This window comes from Lepidochelys olivacea (genome assembly GCF_965140295.1).
Source record: "Lepidochelys olivacea isolate rLepOli2 genome assembly, chromosome: 27".
In the NCBI taxonomy this organism is placed as follows: domain Eukaryota; kingdom Metazoa; phylum Chordata; order Testudines; family Cheloniidae; genus Lepidochelys; species Lepidochelys olivacea.
In genome coordinates this window covers 8,809,696-8,826,926 of record NC_140437.1, presented here as the reverse complement: position 1 = coordinate 8,826,926, position 17,231 = coordinate 8,809,696, and the positions used below count along the sequence as shown (strand labels likewise).

At 48.1% G+C, this 17,231-nt stretch overlaps 1 protein-coding gene across 1 annotated transcript in view; it reads right to left on the bottom strand.

Moving 5' to 3' along the window:
* CRHR1 (corticotropin releasing hormone receptor 1) overlaps positions 1–5,112 on the bottom strand; it is a 53,293-nt gene extending 48,181 nt beyond the window's left edge. The window contains exon 1 of the mRNA XM_084615512.1: positions 5,044–5,112. The gene's annotated coding sequence lies outside the window, so the exon portion shown is untranslated. The remainder of the gene's footprint in view (positions 1–5,043) is intronic.
* Between the last annotated feature and the right edge of the window lie 12,119 nt (positions 5,113–17,231).

The window sequence follows — 17,231 nt, the reverse complement described above, 5'->3', positions numbered from 1 at the left end:
TCAGTCTAGCCAAAGTCATTGCGCTCAATACAGGAGTAACTGGGTGAAATGTACAGATCTGTGCTATGCAGGTCAGACTAGGAGAGGTAAAGGTTTGTGGGACGCTTGGATGGTGTCTGTACCACTTTCGCTATCGTGAATTCTAAAAGTCCCACAAAAAGATAAACAAACAAAAAGTGGGGCCTCCAAAGGGGGTCTCAAACAGCACTGCAAATTTGGAGCCACCTTGAGCTTCCTGGTTGTCACTATGCTGCACAAGATGGCTACTCAGAGCTTAGTGGTAAGAGTGGGCTAGGTACTCAGCCTGTCACACTTTCAATGCCCAGGTCCCCTGACACTGAGCTGTAGGAAAATCTTCATTTGCTAGTAGCAGCGTTGGGCCTAAGACACACAGTTGAGTAGCTCTGATTCTACTCTGTAGATTGCAGTGATGCACGCACACACACACACACATGCACAAGCACACACACACAAAACCAATTCACAGGCCCATAAAAGGATTCAAGGCAAAGTGACTTGCCCAAAGTCACACAGCTGGGCGTGGAACTCAGGTCTCCTGACGCCCACTAACCGAACCAGGTCAATAGCTGTGATTGCAAAGCACTGGGAGATGGGCACATTAATTCCGAGAGTGCCAGGTGCCGGGATGTGGTGAAGGACAAAGTGGCGGAGGAGCTATTGTGTGGGAAGGCTGCTGAGTGGGAGAGAGCGGAAGCGAGTACGTGGGTGTAAGCACCAGCTGTCAGAACTGACACCCTCAGCTCTGCAAAGGATTCCTCTTCATGCTGATTGTACCCATTGAGGAGCTACAAAATGCCTGGGCCACGGGTCCTGCTATCTGCTTCAACAAGGCAAGACTAAGGGCTGGTCATGCTGGAAGCTCTTTGGGGCAGGGACTGTCTTTTTGTTCTATGTTCATACAGCACCTAGCACAATGGGGTCATGGTCCATGATGAGAGCTGCTAGCCGCTACTGCTATAATAGATAATAATAAACAACCAACACACAGTGCCGAGGCTAGGACAGTATTGCTGCAGCGAGAAAGGAATTGGGGGGAAGCTTCTGTTAGAATAAAACCACAGTGATTCCCTCTTAAGGAAGGATGGACCAGTGGTTAAGTGGCTAGCTTATGACTTGGGAGTGTTGGGCTCTGTCCCCTCCTGGGCCACAGACTTCTTGTGTCACCTTGGGCAAGTCACATAGGATAAATCTACACAGCTCACGGCAGCGAGCCTCCCAGTCTGGGCTGGCAGACTGGGCCTGGTGGGGGCTGAGCCAGCATTGTAAAAATGGCCGTATAGATGCTGAATTCAGGCTCTGAAGCCCACCCCCTCCCTAGGCTTCAGAGCCCAAGCCTCAATGTCTACACAGCTATTTTCAGTGCGAGCCCGAGTCTGTCTATCTGGGCTGGGAGGCTTGCTGCTGTGGACTGTGTGGATGGGCCCCAGATTTTTAAAGGTACTTAGCGTTGCTGTGCTTAGCATTGCAAGACCTAACTGATTTAGGAGCCTAAGTTTAATTTTCAAAATGGGATTTAGGCGCTCTCTAACCACTCACATTTAGAGCTGGTGAAGAAATGGCCTCTTCCCACTGCCCCCCATGGGAAATGTGGACTTTTCCTCCAAAAATCAAATATAAGAAAACATTCCACGTGCTGAAAAACTACAATTTTCAGCCCAAAAGTGTTTGCGATGAGATTTGGAAATTTTCTGTGGAAAGCACTTCCTTGTGGTGAAAGAGCATCATTTAGCCAAACACACAACTTGCCATCGAAAAATAGTTTAGGTACAAGATTTCCCACCAGTCCTAGTCCCATTTTGTGGGCCCGACCTGGCAGCCCTGGCACAAGGCAAGAAGTGCCAGTGATGTGCGATCTGCTCTAGGAATTATTTTGGGGCAGTTCCCTGGCTTGTGTTATACAGGAGGTCAGATTGGTTGATCGGACTGGTCCCTTTCTGCCTTAGAATCTATGTCCATGGGATCATATGATTAAGTAGGGGCGACTCGTGTTTGCTGGATCGGGGTCTAACTCAGGCTGACACACAACATGCTAGTCAGACTCACAACAGTCAGGAGATCACTTTTTGAATACATGTGTCTCACTTGGCTGGCTTCTTTTTCAAAGGCATTACAGAAGAGGCAGCTGCACTGGGAGATCCCGTGGCCTCCTCACCTGAGCAGAAGTTGCAGACCTCGTGAAAGATTTCCTGCCCTGCTCCGCAGACCCAAGATGCTCAGAAATTTTCAAATGACGGGTATGTGGAAGGCTGGTGCACTGGTCAAGGCTCCAGCCCCAGACTTGGGTGGACCCAGATTCCCAACTTTAGCCTTCCATTTTAAGCAGTGTTAATGAGGAATCTCAATATGTTTGAGGCCTCTCTTTTCCATCTGTAAAATGGGGATAAGAGCACTGCCTGACCTCACAGGGGTGTTGTGAGGATGAAGATTGTGAGAGGCTCTGATACTAAGATAATGGGGACCTCAGATAAATAGATAGCTCTGAAATGACCGAGGCTCACCCTATTGCTCAGCCTCACTTAGTATAAATGTAGCTCATGAAATTGTAAGGAAATGGGAACCCAAAGGACATGAAAGTGATAGGAAAATGTGACCAGCATCCCTTACATCTTTTTGCACAGTCCTTTGTCTGTGAGCTCATCTCCTCTCCTAATAAACTGAAGAGGATGGCTAGCGGGGCCTGGGTTGCAAAGCCACCAGCGAGGCACTATAATATGCTTTACCAAACAATGAAGACATCAAAGCAGAGCCAGGCAGGAGGAAACCAAACCTGCTCAATTTCACTGAGCAAACCTACCTTCCCAACAATGAAGTCACCCCAGAGATCAAACAAACAAATCTATGTGGCCTTGCAAAGAAGCATTGCCAGAAAGTCCCCATGACAACTAGCTGACATCACAAAGGTGGCCTCATCATTAAATCATTAAAAATAACGCTGTGTGTACAATCATGATAATCAGCAGCTTAAGAACATTAACAAAATGTAAACCCACTATCCTGTTCCCTGGGAGAGCTGGGGATAATTCATCTTTCTGATGGAGTTTTTTTTTGGTTGACAATTATCAACACTTTTATGGGGAAAAAAGATACCCTTCTCCATGCCTTAGCTATTAACCAGACTTGAGGTTCCCCCCACCTCCCAATCTGTGGTGCTCAGCAAACGTCATCAGCCATTTTCAAGCAATTTTCGTTAAAATGTCATGAACAAGAATAAGCAGAAAACAATTCCCTTCAGGCCCCTTATGTCCGGGGGAGCTTGGAGCATTTACACTTTCCTTTTCTCTTTGGAAGGACGTGACCAATCATAAAAACAGGGGGACAGACCAGCTTTCTACCCATATATTTGCTCCTGAGGCTGATCCGGGCACTTTAGATAATAACTTACTACTCTTTCTCTCAAGCACATTGATATGGACCTGCAGTGCTTATTTCCCACCACCATGATATCTGAACACCACACAGTCTTTAATTCCTCATGACCCCTCGGTGAAGTAGGACAGTGCTCCTATCCCTAGTTTACACAAGGGGACCTGAGGCACAGAAAGACTAAGTGACTTGCCCAAGGCCACAAGAGAAGTCTGTAGTAGAGCAGTGACTCAATGTTCTAACTCCAGGACCATCCTTCCTCTCTCTAAGTGTAGAACTGTAGTGCATCAGAGTGTCAGCCTCCCAAAGGAGTGTAGCAGCATTAACCCCATGTTACAGGTGGGGAAACTAAGTCTTTCCTCCTAACCCATCCCCTTTCTGGGGAGTCATTCCTGCAGAAGCACCTGAGAATGAACTGCACCCCAGAAGGGATGGGTTAGGAAGAAGGACTCAGTTTCCCCATCTGTAAAACGGGGATAATGCTGCTGAACTCCTTTGTCAGGTGCTTTGAGATCAATGGACGAAAAGGGCTATATAGCAGCGAAGGAAGATGATGTTCATCCCATGCAACAGAAGTTGCCAATTTGGCTAGGACTATCAGAAGCATTGCCACTGCCATGCCCTCCTGCCCCCACACGCCATTCTGGTGGGCTGTAATATTTTGGTCTCATTTTGGTTGTTGGGTTTAGTGTGCCAGTGCTGGGTGGTGCTGGTGGGCTGTGCTGTGCAGGAGGTCAGGCTAGATGATCTGGTGGTACCTTCTGGCTGTAAACTCTCTGACTCGTAGCCTCTTGCCTGGTGTCCAGCAGTGGCTAGCACTGGCCAAGTGTCAGAACGTGGAGGCCCATTGTTTACACAAACGGGATGAATGGGCTAGCAAACGTAGAACTGGGTGCCTCTGTTCTCCCGGTCTCCTCACCCAAGGACAAGGGAACAGTCAATGTAATTGAAAGGTGGCAAATTCAAAACAGGTCAAAGGAAATATGTTTTCACATAAGGGGATTAGCCTGTGGAACTCACTGCTACATGATGCTTCTGAGGCCAAGATCTTAGCACAATCCAAAAAGGATTGGGCATTTACATGGTAACAAAGCTTCCCAGAATTACCATATTTAATGTTAACAATAATTGGGAAGAGATGTTAAACCTCATGTTCCGAGGTTTAAGACAATCAGTGACTATTAGATACCAGGATGAAACCTAATGTGGGGGGCACATCTACCCACTGCAGGCTTTCTTGCCTCTTCCCCTGAAGCATCTGCCAAAGACAGGTTCCTGGACTAGGCAGGCCTTGGGTCTAAGCCAGAGTGGCAATGTTCCCATGTGGTACCACACATTGGGTGACCGGGTTCCCTCCTCACACCTACAGCACCCAACAGATGGCCTGAAACATCTGACTGAACTGCTGTTGCTGGGCTTGGCACAGTGAGAACAGGGTGCGGCCCCACCTTTCATGTGCTGGGCAGGTGCCAATGCCAACCGCAAATGAAGCAGAAGCTCTTTGGTAGCCAGGAACGGGGTTTTCTTTTTGCCCCATTGCCCTGTCATAGCTCGGTGTGTGTGCAACTGATGCCAAACTCAGCCCTGGGGGTCAGTGACCCTGGTGCTGCTGCCCCCTTCCTATTCCCTCCCCTGCCCCCTCAGACCCACATGCCTTACTTGTGGTGTTGTATCGGACTCCGTAGAAGTATTCGGGGCAAGGACGGGCCACCAGCTGCCCCACAGCACTCCGGGGCCAGCATGTACCAATCAGGTCTATTGAGGCGTTGCACTGGAGACCTGGGAGAGACAGGGGAGAGGGTTAACAGAGATCCCAAAGTGAATGGCATGGACCTCCCACCCGCAGCACCCCTTGGTCAACAGAGCAAAGGGACTGAACCCTGCAGAGCCGGGGGTATGGTGGGCCAGGGGATTTGTTGCTGGTGGGATACAGGAGCTTCTCACTGTATCCCATTCCCGTTCCCAGCTGCTTGCTGCATCCCATTATCCCCTAACACACTGAGAGCTTTCTTCCTCTGAAGCAGTCATTGTTGGCCATTGTCAGAGCCTGTTTCTTCACTAGGAAAAAAAGGGGTCTCTCTTACGAGATAGCTAACTTGAAATAGCCACAGTGCTGCAAGTTCTTATTGGAGACGAGGCAGAGGGAAGTGTTACCTTGCTGTAGCTGGTTGTGGTTAAACCCCACACCACTGGCTCTGAAACTGCACCAACCTTCTTAAAAACTTGTTGTGAAGCAAATGGGTAGAACATTAAGCTCATGTACCACAGTGTGGGAACTCCTGCCTTAAACCCTCCTTCTCCATCTCAATCAGCTACACTGAGGTGCAACTATCCCTCTATCAAGGTTGCTTTGTTTCCACTCAGGTTTTACAGCAAGACAGCTAATGTGCGAGTGCTTATCTCATTGTAGAAACATACTTCTTTCCCTAGTGAAGGCGAGCCCAGGAACTGGACTATCTTGACCATAGGTGTGACCGGGAAAATGCTTGCCCTATCCTGGGTCTGAGTCTTTCTGGGGATACCTGTGTTTCACACTCCAGTGCAAAGTGGATTATAATAAGCGGGCCTGGGTGGACTTGCAATCGGAGAGAAGCAGCGGAGACTTTCAGTCTCAGTTGGGTGGTTCAGCTCTCCCGGGTGAGAAGGAACCAAAAGTTGTGACAATAAATGAGAGCTTCCTGCCAACTTATGTATAATGAATTGTTTAGTTATGTTTAGAGCTGGCTGGAAAATGGGGTGTGTGTGCGTGAATACCAAAATATTTCAATTAGGAAATTTGCTGCTATTGCCTCATGGGAGTTGTAGTTCACTTGTTTCATACTCCCATCCCCCTCTATAAGGCAGGTTCCTTGGTCAGACTACATTTCCCATGATGCAACATGGTATCCCCCCAGAGTGAAAAAGGCAGTTGTATCTTGGGAGTCCCTGGATATGGTGCATCATGGGAGATGTAGTCTGACCATGGAATCTGGCTCATGAAGGAGAATGAGGACACGAGGCAGCTGAACTACAGCCCCCATGAGGCACTACAACTACTTATCTAAATACAGATATGTTGGGTTTTTGACAAAAAAAAAACCCACAAAATTTTCAAAGAAGGCAGACACTTTTCATGACAAATTTTGTTTAGCTGAAAAGCCAATTTGCTGTTAAAAACAGTTTGGATGAAAATTTTTCAACCAGCCCTAGTTGCAGCACCTGTTATAAAACCCACCCTGAAAACATGGCCCATCTGCTGGTCAAGAAAGGACTGAATGGGCCAAGGAGCTTGAAGTGGGGTCTTTCGAGGCTGAGCCCTGGTGGAAGGACATGCACAGACTGTGGCCTTCAGCCGCCATGTCTATAGAACCAGCAAAAAAATCATTTATACGCTGAGAGAATAACAAGGTATTGGGGGGTTTCTTGTGGCACAGAGTTTAAGTTAAAGTAGGGGAAATTGGCAGTTTCATGGTTAGCAGGGTATAACACATAGTTATATTAACTCTTTTGATTCCAGTAGTTGTTTCACAACCCAGCTCAGAGCTTGTACTGAGAAAAATCAACAGCTCTTCTTTCTGTGGGACCCGCCTCCCTTCCCCATTACTCCTTTGCAACCTCCCCATCCCTCCAGGGGTCCTGCGGTTGGTCCCTATTCAGTTTTCAAGCACTGAGTCCTCTAGAAGAACCTGGAGGGAGTTTGTGCTTCATGCTGCCTTTGGGGCAGCAAACGAGGCAGGATTTGGCTCACAATGTTTTGGGCACATGTTCATTGCTGGAGTCTATTCATGGTACCCGGGATTAAGCATGTTTCTTGGTGTGGGTTTAGCGCTTAGTAAACTGTGATACTGTACAGGAAATCAGCTCTATCTGGGCCATGGCTAATACGGCTAATGAAAGCACAGTGTGTTAATTTAGGCTTTATTGAGGCCAGATTGCAGAGTTATTTACATATATTTTTAACATAGTACAGGATGTTCTGTAGCAAAATATGTCTTTGCTACAGCTGAGGATTAGATACAAAACCGATTTCTCTGTGTCATGTCAACATAATTCAATAATTAACATTCTGCAGTTTGAAGAGGGGTGTACAACAGACCTTGAAAGGTGTTTGTGTGGTTTAGTGCAAAGCACTTATAGTTACTGAAGATACAGCAGCACTTTCTGGGCTGAAATGAGTGGTTTCATTCTTTTCTAACTGGCTTTCAGGAACTCCGCATCTCAAATACCGTGGGCCTGAATCTGAGCTCAGTTACATCAATTCTACATAGGACTTGAATGGAGTTACTCCATACTTTTGCTGATGTAGAGCAGAATAGACCCAAGTTTATCTTGGTAGCTGCAGTGCATTGTGGGGGAGCTATGGTTGCAACTGGACATTTTAATGTTCATGTTTATATGTCTAACCAATTTATTTGAGCATAAGCTTTCGTGAGCTACAGCTCACTTCATCGGATGCATACTGAGGAAAGTACAGAAGACGGTTTTATACACACAAACCAGGAAAAAATGGGTGATTATCACTACGAAAGGTTTTCTCTCACCCCACCCCACTCTCCTGCTGGTAATAGCTTATGTAAAGTGATTACTCTCCTTACAATATGTATGATAATCAAGGTGGGCCATTTCCAGCACAAATCCAGGTTTTCTCCCCCCCCATCCCCCCCCAAAAACCCACTCTCCTGTTGGTAATAGCTTATCTAAAGTGATCACTCTCCTTACAATGTGTATGATAATCAAGGTGGGCCATTTCCAGCACAAATCCAGGGTTTAACAAGAACGTCTGAGGAAGGGGTGGGGGGGGAGTAGGAAAAAACAAGGGGAAATAGGTTACCTTGTGTAATGACTTAGCCACTCCCAGTCTCTATTCAAGCCTAAGTTAATTGTATCCAATTTGCAAATGAATTCCAGTTCAGCAGTCTCTCGCTGGAGTCTGGATTTGAAGTTTTTCTGTTGTAATATTGCAACTTTCATGTCTGTAATCGCGTGACCAGAGAGATTGAAGTGTTCTCCGACTGGTTTATGAATGTTATAATTCTTGACATCTGATTTGTGTCCATTTATTCTTTTACGTAGAGACTGTCCAGTTTGACCAATGTACATGGCAGAGGGGCATTGCTGGCACATGATGGCATATATCACATTGGTAGATGTGCAGGTGAACGAGCCTCTGTTAGTGTGGCTGATGCGATTAGGCCCTGGGATGGTGTCCCCTGAATAGATATGTGGGCACAGTTGGCAACAGGCTTTGTTGCAAGGATAGGTTCCAGGGTTAGTGGTTCTGTTGTGTGGTATGTGGTTGCTGGTGAGTATTCGCTTCAGGTTGGGGGGCTGTCTGTAGGCAAGGACTGGCCTACATTTGCTCCAACCCCTCAGACAGAGACAAAAACCTACAGGATCTCTATCAAGCATTCTTACAACTACAATACCCACCTGCAGAAGTGAAGAAACAGATTGATAGAGCCAGAAGAGTTCCCAGAAGTCACCTACTACAGGACAGGCCTAACAAAGAAAATAACAGAACGCCACTAGCTGTCACCTTCAGCTCCCAACTAAAACCCCTCAAACGCATTATCAAGGATCTATAACCTATCCTGAAGGATGACCCAACACTCTCACAAATCTTGGGAGACAGGCCAGTCCTTGCCTACAGACAGCCCCCCAACCTGAAGCGAATACTCACCCCCTTCCTCAGATGTTCTTGTTAAACCCTGGATTTGTGCTGGAAATGGCCCACCTTGATTATCATACACATTGTATGATAATTGTATGTGGTTAGTATGCATCCGATGAAGTGAGCTGTAGTTCACGAAAGCTTATGCTCAAATAAATTGGTTAGTCTCTAAGGTGCCACAAATACTCCTTTTCTTTTTGCAAATACAGACTAACACGGCTGTTACTCTGAAACCTGTTTATATGTCTACATTTCTCCTTCATTGCGTATGAATAAAGCTGGCCAAAAAATTGGCCAAAAATTGGAGTTTTGATAAAATGCAAATATTGGTGGGAAAAGATTCTGTTTTCACAGAGGACCGTTTGATGAGTCCTTTAAAAACAATGTGCTGAAAAAATGTTGTTTTCCTCAAAAAAATAATTGCAGGAAAAAAATTATTTCCCAATAGTTCTACATATGAATTGTGAAAGTCTTCAGAGTTTTGGGAACAATTCCATATTTTTTGTGGCAAGGTGTGTTTAATTGTAACTCTATTTTTGCTAATGTTTATGTTGCTGTAGCAACCTTAAATTTCCCATTCCTTGGGAAATAATCATGGTGGTAATTCTGACTTGCTGTGTGATCTTGGGCAGATCCCATTTAACTACATGTGCCTCGGTTTCCCCATTTGTAAAATGGGGCTTATCACCCACCGACATCACAGGTGAGCTAGGAGGTGTGAAGTTTGCAAAGTGATGCAGCATTGAAAAATGAGAATTCATTGGCTACTGAATGAAGCAGAATATTTATAAAGGGTAAACAGAATGACCTGAATAACTAAAGGTTTATTAGCTTGACATTGACCCCAGGCATAATAATGGAATGGCTGATATGGTGTGCTATCAATAAAAAGTGAAAGGAGGACAGAAATATAATTAATACCAGCCAACATAGTTTTCATGGAATTTAGATCTTGTCAGACAGACGTGAGTCGGTTCCAAGTGTGGTTGATAAAGGCAGCTGTCTTGATATAATATACTTACATTTCCAGAAGGCATTTGACATCATACCTCACGACTTTCTGATGAAAGAATTAGCACTACACAAAATGAATGTGGGCCCAAAACAAATGAGTTAACAACTGACAGATCTCAATAGAGAATTATCAACTAGCAGGAGATCCAGCGTGCTCTGCCAGACCGATACACGCACTTTGGAGCCTGCGGTTTCTACTGGGAGAGGGGACTGGGTAAACCTCCCCGCACTTTTCTACCATTTAATATCTCCCCATATTTATATGTCCCCTGGGTAGTACCTGAACACCTTTGACTCTTCATTGTATTTAAGCATCCCAACGCCTCTGGGACGGAGGGCACTGTACAGATGGGGAATCAAGGCAGAGAGACAAAGGGACTTACCCAAGGTCACATAGGGAATCTGTGGCACAGCAGCAACTTGACCCAGAGGCTGCTAAGCCCAAGGCGAGTGATCTACCTATTGGCCCATCCTTCCTCTCAGGGTCCTCTAATGCAACCACAGCGATTCAGGATGAAATAGGCCCCTGCTTCGTCTCCAGCCCTGCCCCGGGCCCAGCGTGCAATGGGCATTTGTCCAGTGGTTCAGCTCCCCGTTCTGCCAAGCAGTCAGCTCCCCAATCTTGACCCTGAAACAGAGTGGTCATCCGGGTCCCGTGTCTCCGCAGATTAAAGATTTATGGTGTCAGGAAATAAACAAACCCCATAAATCAATCCCGCTGCTGGAGCTGCCCCTCTGGCCCCATCACCGCGGCTGGTCTACAGAGAGCTGAGAGCAGCTGCCTTTCTGGGACTGCTTCTCTATAAACTGCACGTCCGGGCAGTTGGCAACGGCCAGGTGGGGATGGGATGTCCCAGCAGCTGGCCTGAGGCGGAGCACCTAAGCCAGTGCTGTGGCCAGTGGCAGATCAGTTAATGTCCAAGCTCAGACAGTGGTGGGGACAGACGGCTCAGGGGGGATTTGGAAGGAACTATGGAGCCTTTTGCCTCTAGGTCACCATCCTGAGCAGCTCTGGGGGAGCTCTAAAGTGAGCTGGGACCATCCCATCTCCCAGCCTAGAGCTCCCAGCTCTGCAGCAGCTCCTCAGCAGCTCACCCAGTGGCCACCTGCCGCATTGCAAGAAAGGGAGGAGGGCCACTGTGGCTGCTCCATTGGCTACTTCCCAACTGGACTGCAGGAGTCCAGTGAAAGCAGGGAAGGAGCCCTGAACCCGGGGGGCTAACACAGGATGGCTCCACTCCTTCAAACAGCCCCCCTGGGCAGCCCAGGAGCAGGGAAAGGAGGAAAATATGGAAAATATGGAACCCAACAGCCATTTGTGGCCCCTGATTCGCTGCCCTAGCTCTAGGGGTTGTTCTAACTTCCACCTGCTAGCAGAGGTCCCACAGGGACCATGCACCATCTCTGGATAGCTGGAGTCCAGGGAGCGGCCGCTACTCCCCCTCCCAAGCCCAGACTATGCCAGGGGCTGCAGGGCGGGGGGCTAACCGGTTATGCTGGCTCAATGCCCACAGGGCCCTCCTCCAGCAGGGGACTCGCAGGTGGTGTCTGCCCCCTTCGTGTTGCCCAAAGGGCTCAAGGGGATCTGCCCAAAGTAGGGATTGTGGCCCCTCGACCCTGCTTCAGTGATAGGCTGGAGCCCTGGCTGGAACAGCCGGATATCCCTGGGGCAGGGTTCGCCTGGGATGCTTGACCTGCCCAGGCAGTGCCCATTCTCTGCCAAGATGGCGTCACCCACAGAGACATCAGTCTGGCACCCTTCACGTGCGCTAAATTCACCTTTGTGTGTGTGTGACGCACAAAATGAGCCCGCTCAGCAATCGGGGCGGGGGAGGAGGCAGCAGGTGGCATGGGAAGAAAGAATCTGTCTAGGCCCTAAACGCGGGCTGGGCCCTCCCTGTCCTTGGCTCCTGTAAGTGTAATGGGTGTGACTGGGAGGCTGGATCCTGTCTGACAACACCTAGGCCCAGATCCTGGGAGTTTGGGGCCTCAATAGCTGTGAGGAGCTGGGCCTTGCCCCCTTGTCAGGAGGTTGCCAAAGGCTGAAACTGGTCACCAGGCAACTCCCGCTGAATGTGAACAGGACCCTGGAGCAGGGCATGTGGGGAGGGGGCTGACATCAGGGACTGGGGGGCCCAGACCCACTCCCAGTTAGCCGGAGCAGAATGGAATATGAATCTAACCTAGAGCCACCTGGAGGGCATTTATCACCCAGGGAGCGGCAGGGCAGCAATGGTTAGTGATCCCTTCTGATCCCCAGCCCCTGGTCTCTTGCTTTGGGATGGGAATGGGGCTGGGAGACAGGGAGTGATGGGTTTGGCTTTGTGCATCTCACCCTCTCGTGGCTGCTGTTAGGTTCCTAAACACCTCTGGGGCTGTGGGCTTTTGGTCTCTTTCTGCTCCAGTGTTAATGGGGCTGGGATTCTGGTGCTGAAGAGCCAGGGGTCAGCCATGCATGGGGGTGAGGTGCAGGAGCTTTCTGCAGCATGCATGTTTGGGACAAGTGCTGCACGTCTTTCTGTTGTAACCCTAATAACCAACGTGGGCGGGTCACTGATGGAGCTTGAGGGTGGGTGTCCCAGGCTACCCTCTATGGCCAAAGAAATGGGGCTTGGAAGGCTGGGGTGAGTCCTGGGCCGAAGAACAAAAAAATGCCCCAGCTCTACTTCCAGCACTGGGCAGCAGCTGCAAGACACGTGTAAGACACAGGGAAAAGGATAAGCTGGGAAAACCCAGCCCTGGATGCCAACGTGTGAGAGAGGCAAGTTCCCCAAGTGTGAAAATCCTCTGGGAGAGTCTGCATCCCAGTCATGGGAACAGGAGACTTCCATGGCAGCCCAGCATGCAGCAGGAGGTGTCCTTCCTTCCTTCCAGATCATGGCTCTGCCAGCGCCCCAGCTATGGGCAAGCCTCCTTCGTTAGGGAGACATGGAAACAAACGCCCTGATTAGAGCTGGCTGAAAATTTTCTAATGGAGCAGCATTCTCCGGGGAAAGCTGTGACGTAGCGGGAAGTCTCGATTCTGTCGAAACTTCCGATGGAAACCAGGCAGGGAAGCAGGCTGGCTGGCATGTCAGGCTCCCAGACAGACAGCCCAGAGTCCAGGGATCCCAGGTTGGCCAGCACCCTGGGTGGCTGGTTCTCCGGCTGGCCAGCTTCAATCTCCTCAGAAGCTATCGAGTTCTATGGCTCCCTGGCAGTCCAGGGTTGGGTCTCTTGCATATTTTCTTTCGGAAAACTGAAATGCTCTCTCTGCGGGAATGTTTCCGCATTTCTCAAATGAACTATTGTGGAAATTCAATACCGGGACCAAATTTGAGTTTGGGGTGGAGGGTTCGTCTAGATTTGGGAGGAACAGTTTTCTGGAAACTACATTTTTTCATGGCACTGAAATTCCACATCCTGGCCAGTTCTAGTCCTGACTGCTGTGATCCTGCACCCGAGGCAGGCGTGTGACGATGGAGCTGGGTCTGGGGAATGGGTTACAAAGAGAGCAGGGATGAAAGGGATAGGGTGCATCTTGGCTGAATAATAGTCTCATGGCTCTTTTTACTAGTAGGGTTGATACGCAATGTTCAGGACAGATTGCATAAATTCCCCCAGTGGTTTTGCCTGGATACATACTTGACTTCTGTTGTGGACAGTTTCTGTTCACTCTTACAGTGGTGTAGAGTGATACAACTTTCTCGAGGCATGTGCCAAGGGCTTTACAGTGCTTTACAGTGTTGCACACTGATGGGGCTAGAATTTACAAGTTCTCCCCTCTGCATTGTGCTGAACAGAGGAAAGAAAATCACCTGCCATGCATTTAAGGAATCTTTTTGGAGGGATGGCTGTATCCCAGAAACCCCTGAGTGAAATGACCCCAAATTTGGATCTCTAACCCAAGCGAGTGTCCCCATGAGGCACACCAGTTTTCAAGGAAATCAGATTAACTGTGCAGATTTTACAATCTAAACCTTAACTAGAGCAGAGGTTCCGTCCCATTTGTCCCTCATTACTAGCCACCATTGTAGCTGCTCAGTGGCTGTACCCGGCTACTAGAGTTTAGACCACTGCTTAGCATGGAAATTACATTGATCAGATACTAAATGCATTCATGTTTTCTTTTCCAGTCCATCCATATTTTAGAGGGAATTATTTTGCAAGCTGCTTTCTGCAAACATCTGCTCTGGCCTTGGCAGAATTGTTTATAACAGGGACATTGTTTATGTTCTTCGCAGCATGATAACAATAAGCGTCCGAGAGGGTCTCTGCACACATGTGAGTCACACTGGTGCACCCCCCTGTGTTCGGGTGTAGAATGCCTTTCTCCGCATTTAGCGTATGTTGCTTTGAAAGCAGCACAAACTTGATTGGAAAAAAGCACTGTTATCACCGAATAAGGGTACCCACACAAGGAGTTACACAGGCATAACCACAGCAGGATAATGAGACTGTTATAGATACGCTGGTAAATCTCACCATGTTGACAAGCCCTATTAATAAATTTAAACCTGTTCCTAACTGACTTAAGATAAACCAAAAATAAGTTGGATTTAAACCAAAGTAAGAGCGTCCACACTGCCTTTGGCAGCGCAGTTTACAGTCACCCCTTTGCTTAAGCTGGTGCAAGTCCCGGCCCTGAGCTGGAGAGCATGGTCCTGTCTCTGGGATGGATGAAAGGTCCAAAACCAGATACGATTCTCCCCCAACCTGAGTGGCGGGCTGGCAAGGAGCACAAGGAAATGTGGGCTTGCCATCAAGAAATAAGATTCCTGATCAACTCCCTATGGAGGCAGTGGAAACACCAGCACTTGAGTTATTTCAAACTGGACTGGAGAAAGACCCCCAAGAATATATAGCAGTTTAGGGGTTATTTCTCCACATGCCGGTAGGTCGGTTTAAAATTGGTTCCAGCTCTCGGATCCATGTTTGCTGCTCCCTTCTGTATCTCGAGTTGCTCACAGATCTGGTATTACATTCTGATGAAGGGCTGTGCGAGGAGCACATCGGTGAGAAATCATATGCACGTGGCTAGCAACACACCAGGTTTACCTAAGGTGGCAACACCATATACGTCTCTTTCTTCTTCCTTTTTGCAACCCTAGGGCAGAAATGTGACTTTGACGTGACTACATGGTGTCTGTACGACGTAAATATGAGACACACCGTTCTGGCATTTCACAGCCTCTCAGTCTCAGCCAGTTAAACACTGATGATGTCTTGTGAGCCCAAACTCTGAACTATTCCTCAGCTCTTACCCAGCTAAACTCTCCCTAAAGCGAATTGTTATAGACAAATTGTAGGACTGAGCTAAAAGAAATCTGATGAGGTTCAACAAGGACAAGTGCAGAGTCCTGCACTTAGGATGGAAGAATCCCATGCACCGCTTCAGGCTGGGGACCGACTGGCTAAGCAACAGTTCTGCAGAAAGGGACCTACGGGTAACAGTGGATGAGAAACTGGATATGATTCAACAGTGTGCCCTTGTTGCCAAGAAGGCTAATGGCATATTGGGCTGCATTAGTAGGAGCATTGCCAACAGATCAAGGGAAGTTATTATTCCCCTCTATTCGGCACTGGTGAGGCCACACCTGGAGTATTGCGTCCAGTTTTGGTCCCTGCACTACATAAAGGATGTGGACAAATTGGAGAGAGTCCAGCGGAGTGCAACAAAAATGATTAGGGGGCTGGGGTACATGACTTACGAGGAGAGGCTGAGGGAACTGGGCTAATTTAGTCTGCAGAAGAGAAGAATGAGGAGGGGATTTGATAGCAGCCTTCAACTACCTGAAGTGGGGTTCCAAAGGGGACGGAGCTCGGCTGTTCTAAGTGGTGGCAGATGACAGAACAAGGAGCAATGGTCTCAAGTTGCAGTGGGGGAGGTCTAGGTTGGATATTAGGAAACACTATTTCACTAGGAGGGTGGTGAAGCACTGGAATGGGTTACCTAAGGACGTGGTGGAATCTCCATCCTTAGAGGTTTTTAAGGCCTGGCTTGACAAAGCCCTGGCTGGGTTGATTTAATTGGGTTGGTCCTGCTTCGAGCAGGGGGTTGGACTAGATGACCTCCTGAGGTCTCTTGCAACCCTAATCTTTTATGATTCCTACCACTCCTCTGCAGTAATCAGCACATGCACCAAATTGTGACACTGAAGATGCCAAACCCCATATGTTACTATCGGTCATGAAACTACCCCGTTTCAGTTGCAGTGTTTGACTCAGTGACCTGCTGAGACATGGAGTCCCACAGGCTGGTTACATTCTGCGTGAGGAAGTATTTTCTTTCATTTTCCCTAAAATTGTTTGCTTTTTGACAGAGTCACCCTTGGTATCATGTTATGGGACAGGGGGAAGAAAGAGAAGGCCACTCAGTTTACCTTTATCTTGCTCCCAGTCTCCTGGCACCTGCTTCTCAAGCCCCAGGTCTTTGGATACGCTTAGCTTATCACCATATGCAGACCCAAAGGTGGCCACTCAATTGTTCTGTTTTCTTTTCGACCACCCCATGTCCCAGCTCACACCCAAAGCAGTCCTTGGATGATAGGAACACACAACAGCTGTCCGGAAAGCTGCACAGCCTGCTCCTTAGAGATGCTAATTCACCCCTTTTCACCTGTTTCACATCCTAATCCCTCTCCATTACTTCCCTCAGTGCCCCTCTGTTTGGGTCTGGAAAAGCAGTTTATAGAGTATCATAATTCAGGGACTATCCTAAGATTTAGGAGACCTGGGTTCTAATCCCTGCTCCACCTAACTTCTGTGTAACCCTGGGCATGACACTTAGCCTCTCTGGGCCTCAGTTCCCCATCTATACAATGGGGAGAACAGTGCTGCTCTGACTCCCAGGGGGCTTGTAAGGTTAATTACATTAAAAGTCCTGGAGTGCCTTGAGGTCTGCTGCTGAAAAGGGCTATAGAAGAGCTTGTTGGTGATGCTCTTATTGGGACAGGGCGAATGGAAAGCGTCTGATTGAATGGAAAGCGTCTCTAGCCCAGTCATTATTCTGTGTATCTCCAGGATGTCCTTTCTTAGGTCTGGTGTACACCCAGCTTTTATATACCTCTGTAAGCCACAAGTGTGACGCACAGTTAGAGCAGTGCAGCCCCTAATGTGGACGCAGTTACACTGGTATAAAGGTGCCTTGTACTGGCATAGCATGTTGTTCCCTTATAGGGAAAAAGCGATATCAGAACAAGCT